The following is a 16,839-nucleotide window of genomic DNA, read 5'->3' as shown; positions in this document are numbered from 1 at the left end:
GGAACTATAAACTTTCAGTGGAAAAAGCAGTTATGTCATTTATTAAAAAAATCCATTCTTTTGTGGTCAAGGTGTAGATGTTTCCTTTTCATTCCATAACATTTACATATTGCTCCTTAGGGGCTGGATAGCGTGCTTAGGGATGATGATAGAAAAATAAAGACACACATTGTGTGTGCCAAGAGTTTGCAGTCCTTGCTAAATATATAGCCTGGAGGATATCCAGGGTAAACTCATGGTGAGGGGTAGGCTGGGGTGAGCTTAGGAGGAACCTTAGAAATTTGAATGCGTGTTTACTAAAGTGAAAAACATTTTTCACACATGAAGTGGAGAATGTTATTTGGGTGTTGACATTGAATACACTGAACATCCATTAATCTTCCGACCAAAAGGCTCCCTGTGACCTCTCCTCCCACGCTGAATGTGGTTGGGTATTTGGCAGACATATGGCACACTAGGGCTCATGAGCCAAACTTGAATGTACTAAAGTGGAATGGGACAGATATGGGGAATTTCCATTGTTTTAACACATGAAGGTTAAGATATAATAGCCCTTTTTTTACAGTTTTATTTCTGTTTGCCTTGTGTGGTGAGTTGCTGGAGAAGACAGAAGGCATGCTAGAATTAGTCAAACCCTTAGAAGATGGATCTAAATCAAGATACAAGTAAGGCATGATGTGAAGTCCATCACAAACAGAGCTGGATGGAGGACCTTATCTAGCATTTTGGCGTATTTTACAAGCTATTAACCCAATGAATACATTGGGGCCTTACTCAATGTCTACCTTAAGACACAAAAAATAAACGTGAAATCAAATTGCACTGGTAGAAAACATGAATTATGTGTGTTTTATTAGCTAATCACAAATATATGTGTGTTTGTGAGTGTGCGAACATTGAATATAAACGAATAGGTGTAGCCACAACTTACCTCTGTCAAAATGCTTCCCATGTGCCTCCAGCTGTGCCAGCACTGAACCCTTGCTATCAGGGAAGAGGGAGGTGATATGGACTTTGCTTTGTACATGGACTTACTTCTACTAACTCACCTCAATTCTTGGGTCTGTTTCATATTTTATTTCTTGTATTCAATCGTAGGCATCTATTTCTACAGAAGGTAGAAATTACATCTGGTCTCCCTGACAGACAGAGATTGAGAACTGTTGAGAATAATTAAGCCATCTGGTGCTATAAACCCAACAGAAAGCTATGATCAGTGGATCATGGTCTAATCTAGTCTTCATCCATTGCCTCTGAATTACCTTGGCACAAAGGAGTGACAAGGGGCTGGATTTTCAGCAAAGATTGTCACATCTCCCCAGTCATTTAGCAGTCAAAAGGCATGCGTGCATCAGACTGTGATCATTAGGGAAGAAGTATTCTCCCCTAAGGCCTATTACTTTTGATACTTAATTTTTCCTTTTTTTGTTTTAATGTCTCAACAGTGACTGTCATGAGACATTGACTTGTGATTCTTACCAATTCCTGACTATGTTCACTAGAAGAAATTCTTTTACTAAAATAAACTTTCTTTTTATCTCGATGAAAAACTGAAATGAACATAAATTTATTTTGTGATATTTTTTGTTTCCAGAATTGTAGAAACATTTGTTTCAGGAAAAACTCCCCAATAGATGGTGCTGCTGCTGTGATTTAAAGCGCTGAATAATTAGTATGCAAAAGAGCTCCAGAGAGAGGCCTCTGGGAATTCCCTTACATCAAGTTATAGAAAGACAAAAACGCGGCTTCAGTTTTGCTGAACGCAAATTGACGTAATTGTATAATTTGAAAACTAGAAGGATTTTTTGATCTTTTGAGGTCAAGAAATTACTTTTTATCTCCATTGTTCATATCACAAGTCTCTTTGAAACATAAGCACCAACGAAATTGCGTGTTGCCAAAAAGTGTACTGAATGGCCTTCCAAGTTTCTATACCCCCCGTAATGCTTCAAGGATCTATCAGTTAAAGCCCTAATGTGAATATGAGAGCACAAATGAAAAAGAGAGTGCTTCCTTCATATTTATGGGGAAAAATTGCAGATGTGGGAGTCATCGTGGCAGAATGATGCCATCACTGCTGTTAATGAGAAACCATAATACATCAACCCTTTGCACAGGTCATGCACTGTGTCTAGCATTTTATAGTTACCTTTCCATTGAATCATTATGAGAATTGTACAAAGTAGGCGCTATCATTATCACCATTTTCTAGACGGTGGCGTATGCGGTTTGAAGCGATTCGATGATGTGGTCAAGATCTCACAGCAAATGAGTCATAGAGGTGGGAATCTGACTACGGGCTTTCTGACTTCAGAACCTATTCTCTCATCTATTGTGTTTTACCGTATCTCAGCTGGAGAGCTAAAGTGAGAAAAAGATTTTCTTGAAGAAGGTCTCTGTATGTGCGATGACTAATCAAAACTGTTTGCATCCTAGTTATTTCAGGAAAACTCATTGTTTAAAAAACGGGACAGCTTATCTTTCTATTCTGCAAACATAAAAACTGTTTGTACTCACAGGTGGAATTTAAGAAATAAAAGAAATGAACACATGGGAAGGGGGGGAATAGAAGAGAGGGAAACAAACCACAAGAGACTCTTAAGGATAGAGAACAAATTGGGGGTTGCTGCAGGGTGGTGGTGGGGGGTTAGATGGGTGTTGGGTACTAAGGAGAGCACTTGTGATGAGGACTGGGTGTTTTATGTAAGTGATGAGTCACCGAACTCTACTCCTGAAACCAATATTGCAGTGTGTATTAACTAACTGATATTTAAATTAAACCACCAGGACAACAAACTGCTTGATTGTAATCATAAGAGAAAAATTACAAGAGCTGCTGTGAATTTACGGACCCTCTTGTACCAGAAACACCACAGTCTGAGCTCCATTTTCATGCAGAAATTGATACTGGAAACGTTTCTTTCCCTTTAGTTCCGCCCCGAAACTTTTTGCAAAGATGGAACTGAAAATACACAAATATAAATAGCTCTTTTTCTCAACAATATTGTATATTTTCTAAAGGACACAGGTCACTCTCTAGATTTCTAGAGTAAAATCTGAGAAATCAAGGACATAAGGTAAATAAGCTAGGATTGAATTGAGCATCTTGTCTTAAAGCTGTTCGTGAAGCTTTAAGCTTAACCTCTGGCTAGAGAAATCTCTTAGAACATGGAGTCAGGGAGTGTTTAAGAGATTAGATCTCTTGCCCTGAAAGCATAATGAGCTTTAAAATTAGTTTTTTTTAAATAAAGTTAAAACTAACTGAACAAAATTAAAGTCGATTTTGGAAATAGCAAATGTCACTTGGTTGGATTGAGTGGTTTTGCTATATTCTAATCAGAGGAAAATACATTTTAGGAGTCACATAGTAAGAAGGCAATACAAAATATGTCACCAGATGTGTTTCTGAGAATGTTACTTCATTTTTTGGTGCCTCTCATTTTATCTTTTAGATTGTTATATATTAGATATAAATATAAAATATTCATATAAAATGCTTTTTTACATGTATCTTTTTATACCATATAAAATATTAGAAGTGCCACATTTCCATTCAAAAAGGTAAGGCAAAATGGACCTTTCACAAGTTGCTATTTGTTTACAATAAGGGGCTTAGTCTTGGAGAGTAATGAAGTGGTTTGTTTGAAGAGGTGAGTACCTTCTGTGTACCAGTGTTCGTTGGGTTCCTTGCTGGGCTCTCCCACCAGAGAGAGAACCTCAGACAGACCCTCCATTTCTTAATACAACTGAAAATAAGGTAGATTAGCTAAAAGTGTAACAATTACATACAGGGATGTTTTACTTTCCTGCGTGATAAGGTATTAAAAAAATAAAATCGCAGATGAACATAAAATAAACATAGATTTCGATAATGTAAGGTTTTCGAATCGAAGATATTGATAACTCTCTATGGATGACTTGGGATGGGTCAGTGCCCCTTAAATATCATGAAGTTCACCTTGTTGGCCTGCAAGACAGTTAATGTTACTTCACAATCGTACCGCTGAAGAACAGGCAGCTGGGGTTTACTGATGGCATTTTGGCATCACGGAATTGATCCCGCCAACCCTGGTGCTTTTTCCTGTAGTTAGAAAACAAGGTAAGGATTCCTCTAATGTGACACGTCTCGCCAGGCTTCGGCCACAGAAGGTGATGAGCCAGCACTGCTGCCTTCCTGCCCCTCTGGTAGGTTGTGGCATTTTCTGTCCTGAATGTTTTGAGAAAGTGCATCACCTTCAGTGCACCAGCGTTTACACTGAGAACATACATTTGGGAATTAAAAGCACTCTCGTGTATTAGACAGAAATGTCAGGGCACTGATGCTGCTGATTATGATATGGAGATTTAAATGCATATGTGAAGAAGATAGGTGGATAGATAGACGATAGATAGATAGATAGATAGATAGAGATCAAGCATGGTGGTAAAACGAATAAAAACCCCATGTATTTAACTTTCTTTAGGTTTTTGCTTTTGTGATCCTTGCCTGACATGGATGTGCCGTAACAAAGAGTCATCAGAATAATAACTCCAGATGATGTCTAGCTTTGTTTAGTGTTGTCACATGTCTGCCTGAAAATCTGTTTGGAAACTTATAACCTTAGAGTTAAGTGGTAGGTAACAGTTAATAATTTCTAAGTAAGAGAGTCCACTGAAACAATTATTAAGACTACACTTAAGTTTTTATAGGTTGGGCTTCATATTTTCATACAGTATAGAGAAGCTAAATATATGTGAATCTGTTAATAAACATGTTCTTTTTGTCACATTGAAAAAATATACTCTAAGGAAGAATATACTTATAAAAATTGTGACATGTGTGTTCATAAAATTTAGCAGTCTGCTGCAATTCACAACTGTTTATTTCCTAGTTTTCTCTGTAAGAAAGTAAAGGTTACTAATGGCTAAAAACTACAATCAATATGTGAAAATAAAACTACTAGTAACAATCAGGGTGAAGGGAAACATTGTATGCAAAGTATGCACAGTATATAGGGTGTGTTTTTATTTTGGGAAAAGAGTAATTTTGTTCTAAAGTAAAAGGTGAAAATAAAGGACAAAAACAAATGTATAAGAAAGTTACAGGCAGGGGCACCTGGGTGGCTCAGTCAGTTAAGCATCTGACTCTTGATTTCAGCTCTGATCATGAACCCAGGGTTGTGGGATTGAACCCCGAATCAGGCTCCGCGCTGATAGTGTGGAGCCTGCTTGGGATATGCTCCTTCTCCCTTTGCCCTTCTCCCCCAAGCTCTCTCTTTCTCTCTCTCTCTCTCAAAAAATAAAAATAAAAAAATAAATAAATAAATAAATAAATAAATAAATAAATAAAATTTAAAAAACTAAAAAATTAGAATATTTAAAAAAATAGGAAAAAAAAGAGAAAGTTACAGGCAGTTTGGGAAAAAGGAATCTTGAAAACGGAATCTTATCCTGTGAGATCAAACCTGGATAAGATTAGGTGGTTTTATTTGTAAGTTGTTTCTTTATTTTTTTTTAAGAGTTTCAGTATTAATAGTACACAAATGCAAAACCAGAATTTGGTTTTTTTCTCTGTTATAGCAACAAAGTATTCTTTGATTATTGGTCTTCTCTCAAGAAGGGATTGTAAAAGTTTATAGTTTTTGCTGTTTGTTTATTTGTTTATTTATTACCTTTGTAAGTAACCTACCTAGAAAACCAAGATTCTTGTCTTACCAGAACAACTTCCTGTGCTTTGTATTGACTTTATTACGTTCTTCAATACTTAAGAAAACTGAATATTCCTACGTTTATACCAAATTAAGCTTTTGTCTTCTTTTGCTTTTTTTGCAATCTTATGACATTCTATGTTTACTTTTGAATTATTGTATTGTTACTTTGGTTAAATAGGTAGGTAACTATATTTTTAGACCCAGGGTCTTACTTATTCAAGAGTTCAAACCTTTTGACATTTTTGATATTTTGCCTTCCAAAGTCAAATTCTAAATTGTGAAATCTTTTGTAATCTCAAACCGACTTTGAGATTTATCGGAGGGCCCCTGGAAAATCTCAAAGGACTTATCTTTTCATCCTGCAAAAAGAGTAATTAAATTTACTTGGTATGTTCAATTGTATGAAAATTATTTTCAAAAAGGAAAAGATGCTTAACCTTCCCCATAGGTTCTATATAGATGGGTGAATGTAAATAATATAAATATTTCAGAAACTATATGAAGTTCTTAGACCTTTGCCAAGGCCCCTGCTGTTCATGACATGTCCTGGTATAATGTTATCAGTCCTATTTCTGGCTATTATTTAAAAGCATTATATGCCACAGAAATAACCAAATTTCTAACAACTCAGGAAATGTCAGATACTGGTGAGGATGTGGTGGGAATGCAAACTGGTGCAGCCGCTCTGGAAAACAGTGTGGAGGTTCCTCAAAAAATTAAAAACAGAATTATCCTACGACCCAGCAATAGCACTGCTAGAAATTTATTCAAAAGATACAGGAGTGCTGGTTCATAGGGGCACATGTACCCAAATGTTTATAGCAATGTTACCAACAATGGCCAAATTATGGAAAGAGCCTAAATGTCCATCCACTGATGAATGGATAAATAAGATGTGGTTTATATATACAATAGAATACTGCTTGGCAATGAGAAAAAATGAAATCTTGCCATTTGCAACAATGTGGATGGAACTGGAGGGTATTATGCTAAGTGAAATAAGTCAATCAGAGAAAGACAGACATCATGTGTTTTCATGCCTGCGGAATTTGAGAAACTTAACAGAAGACCATGGGGGAAGGAAAGGAAAAAAAAATAGTTACAGACAGAGAGAGAGGCAAACCACAAGAGACTCTTAAATACACAGAATAAACTGAGGGTTGATGGGGGGGGGGGTGCAAGGGGACAGGGGAAATCGGTGATGGGCATTGAAAAGGTCACTTGTTGGGATGAGCACTGGGTGTCGTATATAAGTGATGAATCACAGGAATCTACTCCCAAAGCCAAGAGCACACTGTATACACTGTATGTTATCTAACTTGACAATAAATTATACATATAAAAAAATAAACATTAAAAATAAAATAAAATAATAAAGCAAAAAAAAAAAAAAAGAAACAAAGAACCAAATTTCTTTGTCAAATGAATTCTCACCAGATCTTTAACCACAGTCATTTAAAGTCTTTTGACATTCACAGATAGGTTTTATTTCACTCTTACTCTTTTTCAAAAGTTTTTGCAATCAGTTGCAGACCAGAATGCTTCGTCTTCAATAAAAAGGGGTTGTCTCAGAGACCCAGAGAGAAAATGATGACAGATACCCCGGAATACAGACTTCCTGTGACTTTGTTTAAATATATTTCAGACCATCCCACTGGACTGAGTGAGGATTTCTAGTGCTCTCGTGGAGAAGGTGACAAGTTCATAAAACTGCTAATCCAAGATCAAGCCGAACAAGACCTAATTACATGGGACTGAATTAACTGATGAAGAACGATAATATTTTTTTACAGCCTTTGTGCGGAACAGTGCTGATTCTTTCATGCTCTGTTTTCTGGATATGAGGAACCCCTTTTGCTTTTCTCTTAAGCTATCTATAACTAGTAACAATGCAGCAGATTATACTTTTGTAAAGAGAAACGAGTCATTTATCTTTTTCTCCCTGCTTGATCCCTCTAGGATTTACAAACTCTTACCGAATGTTCTCATTTTCATGCCAATATAATTATTTGCAGAAATTCAATAGGAATCTGTTCTCTTTATAACAGGACATAATTAGAAAACGAAAGGTTATATAACCAAGACTTTGGCCTATCATATTTGAGAACGATGTGCATATGACCACAAAGTTTAATGGAACTAAGGCTGACTTTATGGAGCCAATGATTACAAAGCCCTTCTGGAAAAAACAGCCTGGTACCTGACTGACGGGGTTCCTAACCTTACAGTGAGGAAGGAAATTTACTTCCTGGCAGGCCCGGGAATCTGAGGATATCTGGGGGACCTCAAAAAGAAAGGAATTCACCCAAATCACCTGATGGTGAGTTCTTGGCTTGTCTTTGTAGCCAAGAGAGGCTTCCAAAGAGAGGCGATCTTTCATGAGAAGTTCCAGCAAAGCAAACTTAAAAAGCCCTGTGTGGTCAATTACCATGCTCGTTGCACTTGTGCAGACATCAGGCCCACTCTAATGACAGCAGACGCCCGTGTGTAAACTTTGGTAATCTTTGATTAAAAACGGGGGAGGCCGCAGAGGGCGGAAACTGGGCTTGGTGACAGATCCAGGTAGGCTTAGGACGTGGGTAACTAGGAACACAATGGGACGTAGGATATCAGGGATCAGGGATGTGGCATGATGTATATCTTGGTAAAATCTATTCTTAGTGAGAATCTTTTACACTTGAGGTATTGTGAAGCTCTGATTTTGAAACAGAGGCATCTCTGTTTCAGTGTAACTTTCAGGGAGTTAGGGATGAAACACTTTAGCCCTGCTTTCCTCCATGAGGCATCCTAAATGAACAAATTCTACCTGTCAAGACTGGTTCATTTTAAATTAATATGTATGGTTGGTGGGTTTTGTTATTTTTGCATCTGACTACACGGGAGTTTAGGTCCAAAACGTGGAACGGAATCTGCCACGATGACAATTTAATATTCCTTGTCAAGTCAAATTTGATGCTTGAGCCACTGACTCATGGTGCTGGTTGCGAGTCCCAATCCTGGCACTAGGGAACTATAAAATATCATGAGCTAGAATTCCAGAAAACCAGTCGCATATCCGGGAGATATGAGGAACGCAGTTGACTTGCGGTATTAAAATGCTTTTTCAATCTTAATTGTAGTAACGATGCCTACAGTTTTGCTTCATATTAGTTCAGTTCTGAAACGGCTTCAGACTCTACCTAAAACACGTATACGTGAAAACAAAACGTTAACTATTAGCGGGTTTGTTTCATCGGCCTCTATGTTATAACTCTGTCCCTCAGAGGCTAATCAATATCACTAGTGTAAATGACTAGCATTTATTAAAACCTTGCCAGGTCCCAGGCACCATTGTAAGTATTCAACTGGGATTATGTCTTGTCATGAGCCCCGTTCTATCACTTTCTCCAGTCCATTTCAGAGAAAGCCGAAGTAGAGGGGTTAGTCAACTTGATCATGATGGTTATGTATGCTGGCCATCCTAGCCAAGGTCTGAGCCCAGACTGACTGACTCAGGATCCGTATGATTGTGGATTATGGCATCATCCCGTGTGGGGAGCTGGCCTCGGTAAAATTCAGTAAGGGCTGAAAACTCCTTTCTCTAATTGATTATTGTGGCCAGATGCCTATCTTGCAAAAGTTTTCCTTTTCACTCCATAAATCAATTATTCACCACATTTGTAAGTTAAATGGATCTGAGGTTAAAATTTATTTATGAATTTAATATTTTTTGGCCAAGTATACAATGCCAAATTAAATCCCAGCACTGAAGTGCTTAACTTGATGGCTTAATGTATTTGCCAGCCAGACTCAAATAGATCACTTATTTTTTTTTTTTTAATCTTTATTTATTTTCGAGAGAGAGAGAGAGCAAGCAGGGGAAGAACAGAGAGAGAGGGAGACACAGAATCTGAAGCAGGCTCCAGGCTCCTAGCTGTCAGCGCAGAGCCCGATGCGGGGCTCGAACCCATGAACCATGGGATCATGACTTGAGTGGAAGTCAGACACTTCACCAACTGAGCCACCCAGGTTCCCAATACGTCACTTATTTATGTATTAGGGTTAGGTGCTGTGGTTAGATGATGACATAAACAGTCCCGATGCATGGGACGTGTGGTCTGGGGGGATTTTGCTAAGAAGATATCTAACTACCACTCTGTACAACAGGTGTTGGGACACTGAGAGGCATAGGGCTCCCAGAGCAGAGACACATGAGAGAAACAATCATCCTATCCATAGGGGAGCCTTCCTAGGGAAGTGATGTTTACCTCCTAGGAAGGTTGAGAGGGATAGGTAAGGTATAATCAGCACAGTCTCCCAGAGGAGGAGAGCTGGAGCAGACATTGGAAGGTAGAGAAAAAGCCCATGAGACATGAAAAAGAATCTGGAATTTAGCTTAAAGGCAAATTCTTTACAGTTTTAAGAATTATTTTTTTTTTAATGTTGATTTATTTAAAGAAAGAGGCAGAGAATCTCAAACAGCTCCGTGCTGTCAGCACAGAGACCAATGTGGGGCTCAATCTCATGGTTTGGTTTATGAAATCCTGACCTTGGCCGAGGTGAAGAGTTGGACGCTCAACCGACTGAGCCACACAGGTGCCCCAAGAATTAAAGTGCTAAGATCCAATCTAAATCACTCTGATGAGGCTGTTACAACACGAATGTAAGAACGCATAGTTTGGAGAAGCTCAATTATGTAATGTTGACATTTAACATTCTGCTTTCACACCTTCCTCCATCGTCCCTTGTAAAAATGCATGAACTGTCCCAGCTGAACACGGATTAGTCGTGAAGTCACAGAAGACATGCCCAGTAACCACTCGTTTGGTCCCAGCCTGTCACAATTTATCCCTTGCAGCGTATGTAATTTTCAAAGAAAAACTAGTAGTAGTATGAAAAAAGGCAACTTTAGTCTGATTTCCAGGATAACTTGGAGGCCAATGCATAAGCCATGTTGTACCCAAACAAATACATGTGCTATATTTGGGTGGTTATAGTTTGCTTTATATGTTTGATTATTCATTCATTTCTTTAAAACTTGTAGAATATTTAGATATTTTCCATTTTTTATTAAACCATAATGTACATAGAGGAAAACACAGCTTTGTAAGTTACGGTTCTGAGAGTTCTGATACAGCTGTGGAGTCTAGCTATCACCATAGTCAGGGCACAGAGCACTGTCATCACTCTCGATAATTCCAACCTACCTGTCATAGTCAGCCTTCCCTTCCACGCCCAATCTCTAGAACCCACTGATCTATGCAGCTTTAGAGTTCTGCCATGAGCCCTCGGTGTTATATGGAGGTGATGAATCACTCACTTCTACTCCTGAAACCATGATTACACTATATGTTGATTAACTTGGATTTAACTAAAATAAAAAAAAAATAAAATAAAGTACATTTTTGTGTCTATAAGTGTTCATTTCTTCTAACTGCTGACCAGTACTTTATTTTTCAACAATTACCGATATTGCCACCATAAACATCCAGGTGCAGGTTTTATTTAAAGCCGGGTTTTCTTTACATTTGGGTAAGAACCTGTGACTGTTACGGCTCATGCTTTTGTAGCTGTTTTTAGGAAATCTTTGCCTTATCCAAGGGCACGACATTTTCTCCTTTCAATTCTTCTTGGTCATTTCTAGTTTATGTCTTTCATTTAGGAGTAAGTGTTGTGCTCTGGATACTTAGACCCTATTGGCTCTCAAGAACCAGTTGTTAAAGCCATAGACTTTTGTGAATTTTCTGATGATATTATTAACTGAAGGTAAGCCACGTCAGTGTTATTCGTACTCTGAAAATCAACGAATGCAAAAATGTGAAGCTTTCTTTCTTCCCCCAACAGAGTTGGTTGTTACACATTTACAAACACAGCACTTTCTATGATTCATGTTAAATTAATTTTTGAACAAGGTGTACATATAGATGGATGTTTATTTTCCTGCATAAGAATATCCATAAGTTCCCACAGCATTTGTTGAAAAGACTATGCTTTCTCCGTTGAATGTCTTTGTGACTGTGTTGAAAATCAATTGACTGTGTATGTGTGAGTCTCCTTCTAGAATCTCTTCTGTGTCATTCATATGCCTGTCTAAAATGTCTAGACTACAGCTTTCTGCCAGGTCCAGAAATAAAGAAGTGTGAATCATCCCAATTCTTTCTGTCTTCCTTTTCAAAATTGTTTGGCTATTTTAATTCCTATTTTTCCTTTCAAATTTAGTTTGAGCCTCATGGACTTTCAAACTCTGTGCATACATGTTAAAGATTCTTATGTCTTCTTGGACGATTAGTATTTTGTCATTATGTGATTGATGTCTGTCTTTATCCCAAGCAGAGGTCCTTGTTCAGAAGACAAGTTTGACATTAAGATAGCCACTCCAGCTTTATTTTGATTAGTGTTGAAACATATCCCCTAACCTTTAACCCATTTATGCCTTTACATAAAGTGTGTTATTTTGTAGACAATCTACAGCTGGGATATATTCCTTCCTCTCCCCACCAGTCTCACAATTTGTCCCTTAATTGGTGGTTTTTGACCATTTACATTAATGGTATTATTCATATAGTTGAGTTAAGATCTATCATCTTGCTAACTGTTTTATATTTTATTTTATTTATTTGTTATTTTTTTCATCTATTTCTACCTTTGTTTTGGATTATTTTTTATGATTTCATTTTATCTCTACTCTTGGGTCATTATTTATAACTCTCTTTTAAAATTGCTTTTAGTGATTTCCCTGCGATTTAAAATATACACCTTAATTAATCAAACTACCTTCAAATAATTTACATGTAGTTTAAGGACCTTGAAACACTATACCTTTAATTCCTCCCTGCCACTTTTTTTTTTGAGATTTGTGTCATATATTTTACTTTTACATACATCACAAACACAAAATATGTTATTTTTGCTTTAGACAGTGAAGTCATCCTTTAGAGTAATCAATAATATGAAAGAATAAATTTCAAAATTACTGTAACTTATTCCATTTCTGGCACACCTCCTTTGTTTGTCTACATCCCTGTTTCCATCTGGTTTTCCATTTCCTCTGCATTCAAACCTTTCTTTAAAATCCCTCAGAGTGCGAGTCTTTGGCAATAAATTCTCCTAGTGTATCTTGGTCACAGAGCCTTTGTTTCTTCTTGATTTCGGGAGGATCTTTTCACTGGCTATAGAGTCTGGGTTGTTGGGTTTTTATATTTTCTCAACACTTCAAACACTTGTCTTCCTGCTTACCTGGGCTTATGACGAGAAGTCTGTACTTATTACCTGTGACAGGTAATATTTATTTGTCTTCATTTGCCAGTAAGATTTTCTCTTGGCTTTGCTTTTTAGCAGTTTGACTTGGATAAATCCAAGGGCACATTTTATTAAAGTTTATTTATTTGTTTTGAAAGAGAGAGCACAGGGGAGGGACAGAGAGAGGGGCAGAGAAATGATCTCAGAGCAGGTTCCACGCTGTCAGTGTGGAGCCCTATGCAAGGCTAGAACCCACCAACCTCGAGATCATGACCTGAGCCAAAACCAAGAGTTGGGCGCTTAACCGACTGAGCTAACGAGGTGCCCCTAGGTGTGCATTTTATTTTTCTCACTTGATATTTTCTGAGCTAGTTGGATCTGTGCTTTTGTATCTATTAATAATTTTAGGAAATATTTGGGAATTGTTTCTTCAAATATTTCTTTGTCCCCATCTCTCTCTCTTTCTCTCTCTCTCTCCAATTTCATGTATTTTAATCATATTTGGTGTTTTCCCACATAGGTGTGCATGTGTATGTGTGTGTTCACTTTTTTCCCTTATGTTTTAATTTTGGATAATGTTTTTCATCTATGTTTAAATTCCTGATTCTTTTCTTGACAAAGTTGAGCCTGATGAGCCTATAAAAAACATCTTTTATGGGGCGCCTGGGTGGCTCACTCAGTTGAGTGTCTGACTGCGGCTCAGGTCGTGGTCTCATGGTTCGTGAGTTCAAGCCCCACGTCCATCTCTCTGCTGCCAGCTCAGAGCCTGGAGCCTACTTCGGATTCTGTGTCTTCCTCTCTCTCTGCCCCTCCCCTGCTTGCTCTCTCTCTCTCTCTCAAAAATAAATAAAAACATTAAAAAAATACAAGAAAAAATATTTTTTACTATTTTTTTATTCCTAGCAATTTCATTTTTTTCTTTTTTTAAATTCTTAATGTTTATTTATTTTTGAGAGAGAGAGACAGAACGTGAGTGGGGGAGGGACAGAGAGAGAGGGAGACACAGAATCCGAGCAGGCTCCGGGCTCCGAGCTGTCAGCACAGAGCCCGACGCGGGGCTCGAAGTCACAGACCATGAGATCATGACCTGAGCCAAAGTCAGACACTTAACCGACTGAGCCATCCACCTGCCCCCTCATTTTTTTTTTTCATATAGTTTCCATCTCTCTGATGAAATTACCCTCATGCTCTTTCATGTTTCCATTGTTTCCATTAAAGCTTTTTACATATTAATTCCTTTCTTGATAATTTTTTAATTCCTTTCTTGATAATTCTAATATCTGTGTCATACCTGACCCTGATTATGTTGATTGTTTTGTTCGTGGACGCGGGTTTTGTTTTCCTTTCCTTGTTTTGTTTTGTTTTGTTTCGTTTGGTTTCATTTCATTTTTGCACCTTATAAATTTTCGTTGATAGAGAGATATCTCTTTTTTAAGAGATATTTATTAAGCCTGGAAGTTGGCAGGCTTTTCTTCTATTAGGCCTTTATTGCAGGGTATTGAATCAGCCTTATCAGGGGTGGAGCTGAATTCGTAATTTATTGTGGCTCTGGTTACTCTGAATATACCACATGCTTCAAATTCTTCCACCATTAACTGGTATTTAGGGTGAGTTATATTAGCAGAAGATTTTTTTTTTTTTCAATATCGGCCTCACTTTTAGCTTTAAATCTCCCCATTCCGCTGTGCCGTGGAGAGGGTCTCCCTGGATAGTCTTGCCTTCCGCAATAAAACGCTCTAACTTGTTACTTGGGGCTCATCAACTTGGTGGCGGAGAATTGGGGAGAGTATGTTCTGATGTTCTAATTCAGCTTCAGTGTTCAGCAGCCATTGTGTCCCTGGGTCCCATGGGTCGCATGTGGAGCCTCTATTTCTTCCGCCCCTCCGGTAGCTCAGGAACGTTAAGCAATGTCATGACGTTGGACGAAATGCCGGAGTGTATAGGGATGAAAAGAAGAGCCTAATATTTCCTGCTGAGCCGCTTTTGAAGGATTCTTAGCAGGCAAAGGGCAACTATTATGGAGATTTCCTGCAAAGAAAAAGTAAAGAGGAGATGCGTCACGCAGCTTTTGGAGGAAAGGAAGAGAAAATTTGTTCTGGAGATACTGCCTAGGGAAAGAACAAGGAGAAAACACACTGGAAGGCAGATAAACTATTCAATGGGAAGTGGCAGATGGGACTCGATGCACAACGGTAATAACATGAAAGGAACCGATATGAGAGGCTTTTCTTTTAAGTGCTTGATCAAGGACAAGGTCATTAATTTGTAAAATGTTCAGTGTTAGAGATTCTCTGCTTGGACTTGTATGAATACCGTGCTTTCTGGATCTTCATTTTTATCACTACTCTATCATTTTGGAAAAAGTCCTCAGACTCAAGAGGTGGCACTGAGGACTGTCATTCTCATTGTTTTCGAGACGGTGGCTTGTTACATAAATGAGCCAAAGAGGCACTCTGTATATTGGCTTCCAGGCATTTTTGGCCACTTCCCAAGAGGCAGACACCCACTAGCTCAAAACCCCACAGGCTCCAGATTGGAAATTTTACACGTTCAGTGGTTTTCCACTAGTCTGGAAGAGGAGAAAAGTAGACCTTTTGCCGTGTTAGCGCCTGCCTGCTTCGCACAACCTACACTCAGCATCTAGTGACCATTGATGGAATACTCTTGTGATGACAAGACCCAAGCAGGTGTTGCCCTTCAGAGTCTGTGACCGGAGACCCCCCACCATGCTGCTGAGCAACACCTTTTGGACTCCAGCTTCGTCTTTTATTTTCTCTCCCGGAAGTTCCCTTACCCCTCCCACTCTGCCCGGCTACCCCCTGGCCAGACACTTCTGACCAGTCCCATGCCAGGAGGCACCGCCTCTCTCATGCCACTCTGTTTAAGTATGACCTAACAAAATGTGTGCCACTGCCTGTCGTGATCTTATCTTTTCCCTTGATAGGCACCGAGAGCCCTCAATGACTCTGGTACGGTGGCCCCATTCCATTCCTAGCTGAAAGGATCAACTCTCTCTGCTTACTGGGTTTTTCTGGGTTGCAAGTAAGAATCCCAGTTAGGACTAATTGTCTGTCTGTCTGTCTGTTTGTTTGTTTTCTCTTAATGAGAAAACTTTCTTGGAGTAACTGATAGGCTAGGACCAACAAATAGCTCATCTCTACACCTCTGCAAGACCACCTGATGAAAATAATTCCCCCCTCCCCCTTTTGTTTTTTAACTGATGTGGTTAAGAAGGAAGTTAGCAATGTCAGTGCGTGGCTGTCTGCAGAAAATATTTGGCTCTTCTGGCAGAAAGATATACGATGCAAAGCCCAGGCTGCAGTGGTTCTTGCCCTTGCATTTGGTCCTCCATCAGAACAACTTATGACTTTTCCTAGAAGTGTCCAAGCCGTCTCTCTAATAGTCACCCCTGTGGCTAGAAAGGGAGTGTACAAAGCGCTTCAGTGAACTCCAAAGGCATTTATTAATATTCCCATATCGAATTCCATATTTGGGAGGCGCGGTCCGTTTTTGGATGGCTGGTCAGCCATTTGGTTAAAAAGCAACTTCCTTGCAAATACGCTGTTGGAAATGTCAACAGGGAATGTCGATTAACCGGGAACACGAGGATCCTTTGCATTTTTAAATGTCCGTTTCTAGATCAGCTAAATGACATCAGGAGCCAGGACAGTGTCCCGTATGATAAAGGAAAAGCGTGTGGGGAGCAGCAAGCGTGCAGGTTTGTAGGCAGTAATGAGGCTAGAAGAGCATCTGTATTCATTAGGTGCCTTTTCACGGAGCTTGTTTTCAGGACCTGAGTGCCCAGGTCATTTTCTACACCCTACTCGGCAACTGAGCATAATTTTAGCATGCGATACTTCTAAAATACTTTCTTCCTTACCTTCCTTACCTTACCATAGAAGAAAACTGCCCTGATTTTCTGAAATGCACT

Source organism: Acinonyx jubatus, chromosome D3 (assembly GCF_027475565.1).
Source record: "Acinonyx jubatus isolate Ajub_Pintada_27869175 chromosome D3, VMU_Ajub_asm_v1.0, whole genome shotgun sequence".
NCBI lineage: Eukaryota > Metazoa > Chordata > Mammalia > Carnivora > Felidae > Acinonyx > Acinonyx jubatus.
Note: the sequence above shows the minus strand (reverse complement) of the source record.